Source organism: Vipera ursinii (assembly GCF_947247035.1).
Source record: "Vipera ursinii genome assembly, chromosome: 2".
Taxonomy (NCBI): Eukaryota; Metazoa; Chordata; class Lepidosauria; order Squamata; family Viperidae; genus Vipera; species Vipera ursinii.
Genome location: NC_139513.1, coordinates 63,659,385 through 63,672,989, shown reverse-complemented (window position 1 = coordinate 63,672,989; position 13,605 = coordinate 63,659,385).

Genomic DNA, 13,605 nt, shown 5'->3' with positions numbered 1-13,605 from the left:
AACTCAAGAACTATTCTGTGAATATGATTCCTATCTGCTGCTATACACCAATAGCTTTACACACATTCATGTGGTTTAATATGGTCTAAAGCAATGTTTCTTATTTGATGTCCTTGTTAATTTCCACATTTACTATTTGATCCATTTAATTCTTAGATTTCTTTTTTAATGTATTGCTGGGAGAATTGGGTTCAATTTTCTGATTAAGGACTTTTGTTTTTCTGGGACAAACTGTGAAGATGATAAACAGCAATGGCATTGTGATAACTTCTTTTGATGTGCAGTAGGAAACAATAATGTTCATTTTTTTAAGTATATGCAGTATTATTCAAAAGTGAAGAAGAGATGAGATTTATGTACTCTTTTACACAAAATTTTTATTTGGTATTCAAGGAAGCACAACATTTTGTTTGCTTACTTTTTAAAAAAAATTAAAGAAAATGGGTAAACGTGTGGTTCTTGCTTTACTTAATCGACTGCCTAATTGGCTTGCATTAAATGGATAAATACCTGTAATTTTCATGGCAACAATGCAAAAGTGGTTTGCTATATACCTGTGGAATTGCAGCGTTCTCTGAATGTCTTTAAACCATTCTATTTAGCAGAAAAATAAACACTATTCATTACAACAAAAAAGCAAAAATGCTGCTTTAGAATTCAGTTTATTCCATTTTAGCCAGCACTGATTGAACTCTTAGTATTAATGTGTCACCTGTATGGTTCATAGGTTCCTACCTTTTGGTCAGTATGGCAACATACAAGTCATCCTGACAAGGAGATGAACATACACCTATTAATGTATTAACATAATATATCAAAAGACTAGCAAGGCCTTTTTAAGTCTGTCTCCATATATTATCCCTCTGACATCAAATATTCACATAATGTACAAAGTTATTAATGAAGGAATACTCTCTCAAGTAGCTTTAAGTGTAAAAATAACCATGGATTCTTTGCAAATAAATGCAAACAGTTAAAGTGTGACTGTGAGACATCAAAAGGCAGTGAGGCAAAAATGTGGCCCTATACATATTAGGATACTTATGGACAAATGATTACATGATTATTGTCTATCGGAACTGTTATGTATTGGGCTCAAAGGTAATACCATGTGGTTTGCTGGAGCAGCTAACGGCTCTCCAGCAACCCAGACTACAAGTCTCCAGTGCTGCTATTGGCTGTCCCTAGGTAGCAATGGTTGCTTCAAACCTATTGGCTGCCACCTAGGGGCTAGACTATATATTGCGGCTAGTTACAGCCCAATTCTCAGTTCAGTTCAGATCCTGCAAGCAATGAAACCATGAGTTTTCCTGAACTCACTTGCCCCATCTTCATTCTTGTGCCAAAGAACCCACTACACAACAGGAACATTGAGCAGCATGGTGGCCTAGAGGTGAAGATGCTCACCTTCCACTCAGAAGGTTGAGAGTTCAATCCTACACAGCAACAGATGTTTCTCTATCAGGGTGCAAACAGAAAATATCTGCTGCAAATTCTGCTTAGGCATCAGGAAGGGCATCCAGCCAGTAAATGCTCAGCTCCATTCAGTCACCTGGACCCCACCCTGAAGCAAGGGATTACAGGATCATAAAAAGAAAGTTGTTTTTGAAGATAAATGATTATACATTTATTTTTTTTAAAATCAAAAACTGCCAAAAGGAGGGTTCCCCCCCTCTTTCTTACACCACTTCACAGAAAAAAATAATTTGTAGGATGTTTTGATAAATAACAAACTAATTGGAAGGAAAACATAAGTAAATTATTTAGACAGTTGAAGTACTTAAGGTAAGTCTTGTATTCTTACTTATCACGTGAAAGTAGAATGATACTTTTTTAAATGATCTGTTAATTCTTATTTGAAACTGAAAACTGTTAATTCTTATTTGCAGATTATGTTTCCCTACATATGCAGTTAATGTAAATGGTTTTCTAACATAATGTATAAGACTGCAAAGTGCTAATAGTAAATGCCAGGTCTGTCTGCAAGAAGATGACATTCATTCACAAATTACTGTGACTTTCAGATTTGCAAGATTGATGTCAACCTTACCAGGCAGACTGAGTAGGAAACACAATCAAACAGGCTAATTCTACTTTATTGTAAAACTACATTAACAAAAGCCTGAAGATACAATTTCCTGCTTTCACCTTTCTATGCAACTGTGGACTATGTTCTCTCTAATCTGACCACTAGAATCACCCCATCTCCCAAAGTCATTGTCTTACACCAATAGACATTTGATGCTGTCAATCATGGTATTTTTCTGGATTTCCTACAGTTTGGGGATTCTAGGTACTACCTTCCCATGATTCTGTTCCTTCCTCTGGGGTGGTTCCAATTGGTAGTCAAGGCAAAGGAGAGGTCACTTGTAGTTGCTCAGTGATTAAGTGCCATAGAAGTCAATCCTCTCTCCCCAAGTTTTTAACATTAACGTGAAATCATGGAATAAACCAATGTAGTTTTATCATACACCAATGACAACTGTAAATCATCACCTAGGCTGACTAGAGACCCTTTCCTAGTGTCTAGAGGCAGTAAGAATTTGGGTGGGACAAGACAGACTTGTATTAAAAACTAATAAACTGAAGTAACTGTTTATACATCAGGGTTCTAAGCCTTCAGTGGGTGTTTGTTTTTTGATGGGAAGATTTCTGAAAGAGCAGGCCTGCAGACGTTTGACTTTGGGATCTTCCTGGATTCATAGCTCCTATTAAACTAACAAATGGAAATTGTGGCTGTGGATACTTTTGCCAAACTTCAACTTACCTGGAGCAGAGGACCTGGTTGCAGTACATCATGCTTTTGTTACTACAAGACTGGACTACTGCAATATATCTTCCAGTGGTACCTTGGTACTCAACTGCTTCAAAATTCTTTGAGTTTGGTGGTACTTGATACATTTTGATGTGAAAATGTTGTCATTGTACTCAGTGTTTGTTTGGTACTTGATGTGCTGCAGAAGGAAGTGAGGGACAACCACAGAGAGCAGATAGGAAATTGGCCATGCTGGGAAGGTCACTGCAAAAGGAAGCAGGGGACAGCTGCAGAGGGCAGAGAGCAAGCAGGCCATGCTGGGAAGGTCACTGACATAGGAAAAGGGATAGATAGGAAGTCCTTCCCAGCTGAAAAAAAGGGTCATGATAAGTCACATGGTTTGTTTGGTACTCATCCTTTTTACTACTTGTTGTGCCTCCCAGAACCAATTAAGAATGAATACTGAGGTGCTACTGTACATGGGGCTGCCTATGCAATTTGTGCCTTCAAGTCATCTTGGCCCTTAGCAACAGTCTAGACATGTTTTCCTGGCAAGATTTCAGAAGTGGTTTGCTCTTGCCTCCTTCCTGGGGCTGAGACAGAGTGACTATCCCAAGGTCACCAAGCAGGCTTTGTGCTTAAGATGGGGCTAGAGTCCACAGTCCCCTGGTTTTTAGCCTGAGCTTGAACTTCTACAGCAAACTGGCTCTCAGATTCAGTTTAGATCTTCAGATCTAAAGATTACCAGAAAGCTACAGATGGTTCAGGCGGCAGCACATGTATCACAACTGTATTTTGAGTTCTACTTTTATCTTCAAGTACACTTTAATGTTCTGGTTTTAAGCTTCCAAAGCCCTTGTGGGTTGGCATGTAGTCATCTCCTGGACTGTGTTTCCTAGCTAGAACTGTCCTGACCAATAATATCATGTGGACAAAAACTACTGCTTCTTGTGGGGCTACTACCAGGAGGCACTGCTTTTTGGTTTCAACTTCAGTCTCCTGGAATAGCCTTCCCATAGACATCAGACTCATTTCCCTGTCAACATTCAGGAACTGATAATTTTCCATAAAGCTTTTCCTTAATATATGGATTCCATCTGAAGTCTTGTTCTCATTTCATGTCTTAAATGTTTTGAATATTTTTAAACCTACCATGAAATTTTAAGGCTCCATTTCACTGTCAACTTCAGCAACATTAGATATATGGTTTTCAGCTCCCCAAATTCCTCAGCCTGCTTGTTGAGGTTGAGAAATGGTGCTGTATTTGTTATTCCTGTGACCATGGATGCTTTATGTTTTTGCTGTAAAACAAGATGAATCACTTTGCTGAGATTGGCAATATGCAAGTTTAATAAATACACAGCTAAATAAAGTATATTAATGTTGAGGGCAGAAAATAAACAGTTGCTTTTCCCCTCTAATATCACCTTTATGAGATCATTTTCCACCATTGCTTCTCATGAAAGTTTGAATAGTTTAAATAAATAAATAAATAAATAAATAAATAAATAAATAAGTAAGTAAGTAAGTAAATAAATAAATAAATAAATAAATAAATAAATAAATAAATAAATAAATAAATAAATAAATAAATGCCATGGATATGACAAACTTTAGTCTGTCTGCCAAGACTGTGTGGCCACTGCATGTTTTATTCAGTACTTCAGTATCCTATCCTTGATTCCTCCATGCAACTACTGTAGGAATGAAAAGAGAAGTTATTTTAGTTCTTTTGGGGTTCTGAATTGTAAACAGCCATCTTCTAATTCTTTGGGAACACTTAGCCCATTTCTATATCACAGCAAGAATAAAATCACAGTGCTACATTTTGGAATTTCATTTCCTACAATATTCAATTTGTATGTATAATCTTTGTGTGGGATAACAGGGTTTAATTCAAAGACAAAATGATTTATTTATTTTCCATTATTTGTTTACTTGGCATTACATCAAATAAGTCACTAGATGGAATATATGGAACACTTAATAAAAAATGGCTGAACAGCCATCTATCTATGCACTTAGGATGAGTTAAGCAATAACTTTATTATTATTATTATGGGGAATCTGAGTAGATCTACTCTTTAGTTTGTAGAAGATTATGAGGATCATAATGGATTTTGCTATATAAATAGTGCCAAGGCATGGAATAAATCCTCTTTCTAGTTGCTATTTATGTTTCCATTGGCAGAAAAAGGCGCTTCACTTGAAATGCAAATAGTCAGTGAGGACTAACTCCTTCCAATCCACCATACAATATTGTAAGGCACCATAAAAGCCTGGCTATAAAGGCTATAAAGGGAAGCAGAAATTTTAAAAAATGAAGACTAAATCATTGCAATGTTTTGAAAGCACTTGGGTGCATTGTATTATATGCTGGTAGACAGACTACAGGTACAGAAAGTCCCAAGGAACAGTTTTAACTTAGTGCCTTGGTGTGGATGTCATCTTAGTTCTCCTCTAGTCACAGCTCACTTACCACCACCAGAGGTGAGCATGGACTAGTCCAGGGGTCTGCAAACTTGACAACTTTAAGACATGTGGATTTCAGCTCCCAGAATTCCCATAGCTGGCTGAGGAATTCTGGGAGCTGCAGTCCACAAGTCTTAAAGTTGTCAAGGTTGCAGACCCCTGGATTAGGCCAAGAATGTGGAACAGATGAGAAAGACAGCTAAGTGAAACTGAGTGCTCTTTCTGGACTTAATGTATAGTTGTGTAGATTCTACCTGTCTGGAAGAATCTTTCATGCTGTAAGCTAGAATATAACCAAGTTTAAAAACAAGAATGTTATTATATTGCACAAGATGAAGTTCTATATTTCTTAAAGTTCATAGCTCTATGGGTTATAACAATGCTTGGGGAAAAAATATGCTGGAGCAAACTTGACAAGCCACAGAAAGTTCCTCTGCCAAAACCAGTCTCAGACTGGCTAACTACTGCTGTACTTTCCTCTACAATGCAGTTACTTTATGACAGCAGCAACCAATTATTCATAAAGACTATAGCAGCTGATCTATCTAAAGTTAGACCCAATTTCTTATAAACCCATAGGTTTGATTTTGTCCATGACATGTCATGTCCATGTCATTTGCCCATGGGAGGAGAATCAAAGCTAGAATGGAGAAAATAGCAGTATAGAAATAAATAAGAAGGCTTATTTGGTCCAGCTAGATTCTTCCCTCAAACCCAACTGCCATCAGCATCCACTGCTATTGGGGAGAGGATAAAAATTAAAGACATTTCCAGAAGTCCATTCCACTTGATTCTTCCGTTCTTCCAGAAAGCCATTCAGCCTTAACCATGTGCCTACAAAATGCCCAGAAGAAATGGACCATTGGGCTTAAGAAAGGATGGTTCCTTGTGACAGGTAGTCTTCATTCCTTATTGAGACATATTTTGAGATTTGGATACAGGAAGTCCATTCTCACAGTGAATAATACTATGTCAGTTTTCATTAGTTCCTTTTATTTACATATAGTTATTAATTTAGCCTTAAAGGAAAAAAGATTCACACTGTGCCAAGCGCTGCTTCAGCTTCAGTTACTAATATTTTGTTTGATTATCCCCTCAAGAGTTGAAAGACAGAGCAAATGCTATTTTTACTGATGCACGTATTTGCATATTTTACTTTTAAAAGGACCAAATCTAAACGGAACAGGTTACATCATTTCTAGGAGACTTGCTGCTGTCAGAGAGAGCATCCTCAGGGATCAGTGAGATTCCACGGGCCCAGTGTAACCCTCGGCCCTCTCCTGTCCTTCTTCCCCCGTGACTGATTTTCCTTTACGCAATGAGTATTAGACAATGGGATGCTGTTTCAATTTCCCACAACAGCCTTTAAGTATTATAGAAAAAGCACTGTATAAAATAAAAAAGTGGTATTTCCGTAATGTGACGCTTAGTTCAGCACAACTGCTGTTACCTACTGCTAACAAAGAGGTGACCACAACTATTGCCACCCAATACTGAGAATAGATGGCAGCGATAGGACAGGACAAGCCCCATGATCGTCATTATTGCATTTAAAACTTGATTTTTAATTGGAGCTAATTTAATAGAGCCTGCTGTGCTATAGCTACTGTATATGCATATAAGACAACTTCAATTGTACAGGCCTGTCCAATGTGTAGGATTTTTTCCATAATTTCATGGCTGTGGCTAAGTTGATGTGTTGAAAGGATTGCCAGTGCTCTTTCTTTAGGCCCTTCTACTCCATCACACAGAAGATGGTTCTGAGTTTGGGAAATCCATTCCCCTGAAAATGGCATGAAAATGGATTATCTTAGGGAGCACCTGCTGCCAGCATCAACTTCCCATCATCCTGTGCGCTCCCATAGGGAGAGCCTCCTTAGGGTGCCGCCGGTCAGGGAGTGCCGGCGGGTGATCCCCAGAGGGAGGGCGTTCTCTGTGGGTGCGCCTGCCCTATGGAATGATCTGCCTGTGGAACTCCGGACCGCCCCCGACCTTCGTTTGTTTCGCCGGGACCTGAAAACCTGGTTCTTTGATCTATCTGGCCTGAACTGAGGGGTTTTAAGTTTTTAAACTTTGTTTTAATTTGTTGGGCTATTAATTAATTTAATTCATTTTAATTCTATTTCTATTTCAACTTTTATATTGTCCTATAAATTTTGCCCTGTAAACCGCCCTGAGTCCTTCGGGAATAGGGCAGTATATAAAACAAATTAAATAAATAAAATAAATAAAATCTTCAAGTGGGAGAACTTTTAGCACCTGTGGAATTTATTTTAGATAAGCCTGCTTCCAATCCTTCCAGGAGCAGATTGAGTCTAAATAATTATTTCCTCCTTTTCTGAGGCATCATGTAAGAAAAAAAAGGTTCCACCTTTAGTTTAGAAATGTTTTTACAGCTAGTCCTTATTAAGAAACAGTATGTAGGCAAGTAATGATTGTGATCTCTGAACAATACCCTTTACATACACACATATACACATATACATACACACACACACACACACACACACATACAAACAAATTGACCGTGACTGTTGACCTTCAGAAAGGCAGTAAAAACTTGGTGTTTTCCTTGCTTTATGGACAAGATGATTGACGTTCCCATATGGAGGGTAGTTTAAATGCAGTTGTTTATTTTGCTTTTTAGAAAAAAAGAAAAAGAGACAGAATTCAAAGTCTCTTCAAATGTGGAGGTGGAAGTCATATAAACCCCATATATGGGAGCTTAGCATAATGTAACATCTGCATCTGTTTGCTCTAGGTTTCAGGAAAAATGTAAGGTACATACCAGCAATTTTCAATGTGTTGTTTGTGGATCCCTGGAGGTCCCCCAGATCCTTTTATGTTGGTCCATGAGGTGAAAATTATTTTTATAATAATTTTATGATATTATTTGTGTTTTCAAGTGAAAATTATTACTTGGAAATAAATGTTTCCAGCTCTCTGAACTTGGCAGCTTCCCAATACTTAGATTTTTCTGGTGCAATTGGTGGGGATATTAATAAATGTCATTTTTATATTGTGTAATAAAATAGGTCAACATTTGATAAATCTGCATTAATTCAGTGAAGCAATATTTTTCAAATGACAATGAATAGTGTTACAAAATCATGGAACATGCATTCAAAGTCCAAGAAATATCAAAGCTCCATTAATATGATTTCAGATTCTGTTTTACACCTTTAGGAAACCACTTTTTATGTTGGTGTAGTTTAAAAAAAATATCCATGATTATCTAAACAGATTGTTCAAATACTCCTTTCTTTTCCAGCTGTATTATCTGTGTGGGGCCAGATTTTCTTCAATTAAAACAATATATATCACAACAGGCGAAATGCAAAAGTTTTGATTTCTAATATCATAACTATTGATGGATAACGCCTACATTAAGCAAAAGGTCTTTGAGATCCTAAATATTTTTTGCTTCTAACAATCTTAGTCTTTTAGTCATTCAAATAATGTTATGGGTTTTTAATCTTCCTTTCTTCCTCCCATTTAAGATTTCAAGGTTCTAGCAAACCTGTTTTGTAACTTTATTAGAAAGTTATTATCCAGGTCATTATCATGGCTTGTCATTTGTATTGCTACTTTAACTGTCATCTCTATCTTGTAATCAAACAATTCCTTTATTTTTTATATACATAAATCTGCATAAGCTTTCACCTCTTGATCTTGTAGGTGTTACAAAGGATTTTTTTTGACAAATTTCTTCTTTTTTTATTTAGTAAATATTTTTGCCATTGTATCATTGTAAGTTTCTGTCCTCATCTTCAAAATGCCTTCAAATTTCACAGCATTTGTCTGTCATTCTGTACAATCCATTGCTTACTCTTCAATTCAAAATTGAGAGGCAGACTTTTTTCTTTTTTGTTTCCTCCTTGGACTCTTTAGTCCCCTCTATGTCTAATTTCTGAAATCATAAAGTCAAAGTCAATTGAAAGTAAAATTTATACTCAGGATTTACCAGTTAGTGCAATTTTCTACAGCAAAACCTAGCCATTCATTGAACTCTTTCTTGAACTATCTGATGGGGCTGCAACTCACTTTTTTTTTCAGTCTCAGCCATCTGTACTTAGGAGCGTAAGAGATACATACACACAGACACACACAGACACAGACACACACACAGAGACATACACAAACACACACACACACACACACTTCAGAATTTTTTTAAAAAAGCTACAATGACCTGCAGGAAAAACAAAGCGCATTTTCTTTTTCAAATAGAATTGCAAGCTTTTTAAACCAAAAATATGATTTTGAATTCAATAGTGTCAGTGGCTTAAAAAGTTGATAAAATACTTAATAATTTGTGGTTTGCTTCCTGAAGTGCTAGAGAACCAAGAAAGGATGTTCTTATTAGTTAATCCTGGATATAAATAACAGTAGTTCTGCTAAAATGTTTGATCATGATATTGTGATATGATGATGTCTTTTGTTTTATTTATTTTTTCCTTTTGGTAATTAGTGTAAAAATTATGCTTTTTTCTATGTATTTATCTTTATAAAGTTATATGTTTTTGGACCAAACCTGTTATAATTTTGGAATTATAATTGACATACATCTAGAAGACTCTAAACCAGAGATGGCTGCCCATTTCTTTAAATTAGTAATGACTTGTTTCCTTTTGAAGACTGAACAAAAGCAATTGTAATTCAATTCTTTTATTTCATTTTAGATTTTGAACTTATATAGTTTAATCAATTGGTCAGTCAGGCCAAAATGTGAAATGCTTATCTGACCTGGGCTAGTCATAACACTTTTTCCAACTGAAAATAAAAATCAGTCCCTTTAAATAATGGTTGTCAAATGCCATAATGCAATTGCGTTCATGACTTCTTTGCAATCAGCCAAAAACTCATTAATACTGCATAAGTAATTTACTCAAATAAACATTCTTGTTCATAGCTAAATATCTTCAAATACATACAAAAATCCAGTAAATAGCCCCACATAAGCAATAATTCTTTAAATATTCTGATATAAAAATTTAATTAAAATATCTGAAATATACCCACCCCAGTAAAGATTGTGAAAAATACAACCAAATGTTAAAATAATTGCAAAAGAAATTTAGTTTTTAAGACAATCAGATAAACATTTTTTTAATTCTAAATTGTCAGCCTAGTCTTTTTATAGGTCAGTTTGGGAAAATTGCTCTGGCTGTTACAAATCCTTCAACTCTGCAGGATATGCAAAACCATCATAAGTTTGCTAAGTCCATAGAGAAAGTAAGAGGCATGGTGCAACCAAATAAGAAATGCGCTGTTCAGTTAAGTAATTGTCAAACATAATTTGTATGCCAATATACCATTTAAGAGACAGAAATAAGTAAGCTACCTCAGCATGCAACTCCAAACTAAAGTTTGGCTCTCTCTAAATCACACATCCATTCTTCCATGGAGTCTTCCTTCTAACATAGAACTGTGTCTGGCTAAATATTTTGCATAAGATGTTTTCAGGCATCCTTTTCCTATGCCAATAGTAACTGTAGAAATTCCTGTATTGGGACATCTTTGCAAAGGTGACTCATGCAGTCATCACCTTGCAATTAGATTACTTCAATGCACTTTTCAGGGGTTGTCTTTGAAGGCAATTGGGTTGGTTTTAGTTTTCTTCTATGTTGCAATAAATCAATAAAATAGATATGAATCAGAATAAAAAGATCTTACATATCACCAAAATTCATATATTCTTCTTTTCAGGACAGCAGCCTTTATGAGCATTCCATAGGCATCTGGATCTTCACTGTGAGGAACAACATTATGGATTAAAATTCAACATAACCAAGCAACATGCCTCTTGTATGTGTGATGCTTTATTACTATTTTTCAAGGATATTTTCTTTTGGAGACATGAATGAATCTGTTTTTTATACCAGTTTCACTTGAAAAGGCAATTGCAGTACTGCTTTTAAATAAAGAGTTTGATCTGCAATTATAAAGGACCCATGTATAATTACTCTCCATAAACAACTACCTAAGAGAGGAGCTATTTAAAGTTGTGCATCAACTTAGCATTTTTCTTGACAAGGTGGTATTTTGATTCTGACATGCAGATTGACAGTGTTATGGTGAATGTTCCAGCCACGTTAATGATGTGCTCGTATTTACAAATGCTATTCTTTCAGCAACAGCTACTGACTCATAACAAAGCAAGGAAGCAGTCTAGTAGTTTTCTGAATCCTGGCTTGCTTTATGTGTGTGTGTGTGTGTGTGTGTGTGTGTGTGTGTATATATATATATATATATATATATATATATATATATATATATATATATATATATATATATATATATATATATATAAATTATTTTGAGAAAGGCTTTCAAGGGGAATACAAAAGCAAATAAATTTAGAATAAATAATTAACTTCTAGTTACAACCTCTTTGCATTTCTGTGAATACTGAGAAATTTAGAGATTGGCTTCCTTTTGGAAAAAAATATAAATATGTTAAATTTTGTAATGCTTGCTTTATTTGTTTTCAATTTCTGTATTTGTGTATTTTGATATTTATGTCACTGTTCACCGCCCTGAGTCCTTGGGGAGAAGGGCGGTATACAAATCAAATAAATAAATAAATTTTTAAATTCACATACATAGTGAAAAACCTTTTATACATGTAAATCTCTAGACAGATGAATGTACCTTCCAAGATGCTTTTTTTTGTGTGCTACAAAATTTTCATTCTTATTTTATCATTATTTTTCTTCCTTTCTTAAACTGTATTCCTTCTTTTGCACACAGAGAGGTCCAAAGCAACAGAGTGGGGAACAGTCAAACTTGTTAACACCAATTATCTCCTCTGCAATTCCACCTCATATAGATAGGGTATACAATTTTGATTGGTACATAGCATGCTGAATGCAAGAACCAATTTGGGTAGGACAGGGGACATTTGTAAAGTTCAAACAAAATTTCAATCATTAAAATATCTCCGAAATCCCCAAAAGGACAACAAAGCAAAGCTAAGTGTCCCTGGCCATTCTAGATGGTTCCAGGGTTCAAAACAGCAGTGTGGGTGGGCTACCCATGGTTTATGAATTTTGTACCCTGTCATACTGACAAACAACGTTTAATCTGTATATTTTTGTTTTTCTAAAATATTACTATTGGGCTCATGCAAAACCTTCATGATTTCTTGCCCTTTTGTGTGATTTGACCATTTGGCAACTGGGGCACTTTCAGTGGAAAATGAAAGTAGCCAAAGCATCTCCATGGACTCTACACAGAAGAGAGGAGGAAATATTTGTTTTTAATTGTATTGAGGTATAAAGAGCCCCTTCAATGCTCCACAGTATGAATGAGCTCTACAGTACTTACATCCCCTCACATTAACAAAGATGAAGCACCTACATTTTCTGTCATTTTTGCAGGTAAATGAACAGGAAAAAACATAACATCACAACATTATTTTTAAATTCATAACTCTCTGAGCTTTGCATCCATCATGACATTGTAATTTTTTTTTCCATTAACAGAATAACAGAGTTGGAAGGGATCTTGGAGGTCTTTTAGTCCATGCCATTCAAATCAGAGTACATTTTAAGGAATAGAATAGAATAGAATAGAATAGAATAGAATAGAATAGAATAGAATAGAATAGAATAGAATAGAATAGAATAGAACAGAATAGAATAGAACAGAATAGAATAGAAGCTGTAAGAGTGGTTCTTTCCTTGATTACTTTCCATCCATTGCTTTTTGTCCTGCCTTCAGGTGCTTTGGAAAATAGGTTGACCCCATCTTCTTTATGGCAACCCCTGAGATATTGGAATACTACTATCATGTCACCCCCTAATACTTCTTTTCATTAAAGTAGACACACCGAATTCCAGCAACCATTCTTCACATGTTTTAGCCTCCAGTCTCCTAATCATCTTTATTGCTTTTCTCTGCACTCTTTCTAGAATCTCAACAGTTTTTTTATACCATGGCAACCAAAACTGGATCTAATATTCTGAGTGTGGTCTTTCCAAGACATTATAAAATGGTACTTATACTTCATGTGATCTTGATTCTATTCCTGTGTTAATGCAGCCTAGCACTGTGTTGGCTTTTTTTGGCAGCTGCAGCACACTGCTGGCTCATATTTAAGTGATTGTCCACTAGGACTTCAAGATCCCACTCACAGTTGCTACTATTGAGCAAGGTACCACCTATACTATACCTGTGCATTTGGTTTTTCTTGCCTAATGTAGAACTTTACTTTTCTTACTGTTGAATTTCTTTTTGTTAGATAGAGCCCAGTGTTCAAGTCTGTCAAGATCCTTCTGTATCTTCTGGAGTCTTGACTATTCCTGCCAGCTTGATGTTATCTGCAAATTTGATGAGTTCCCCTTCTAACCCTCATCTAAATCATTTATGCTGAT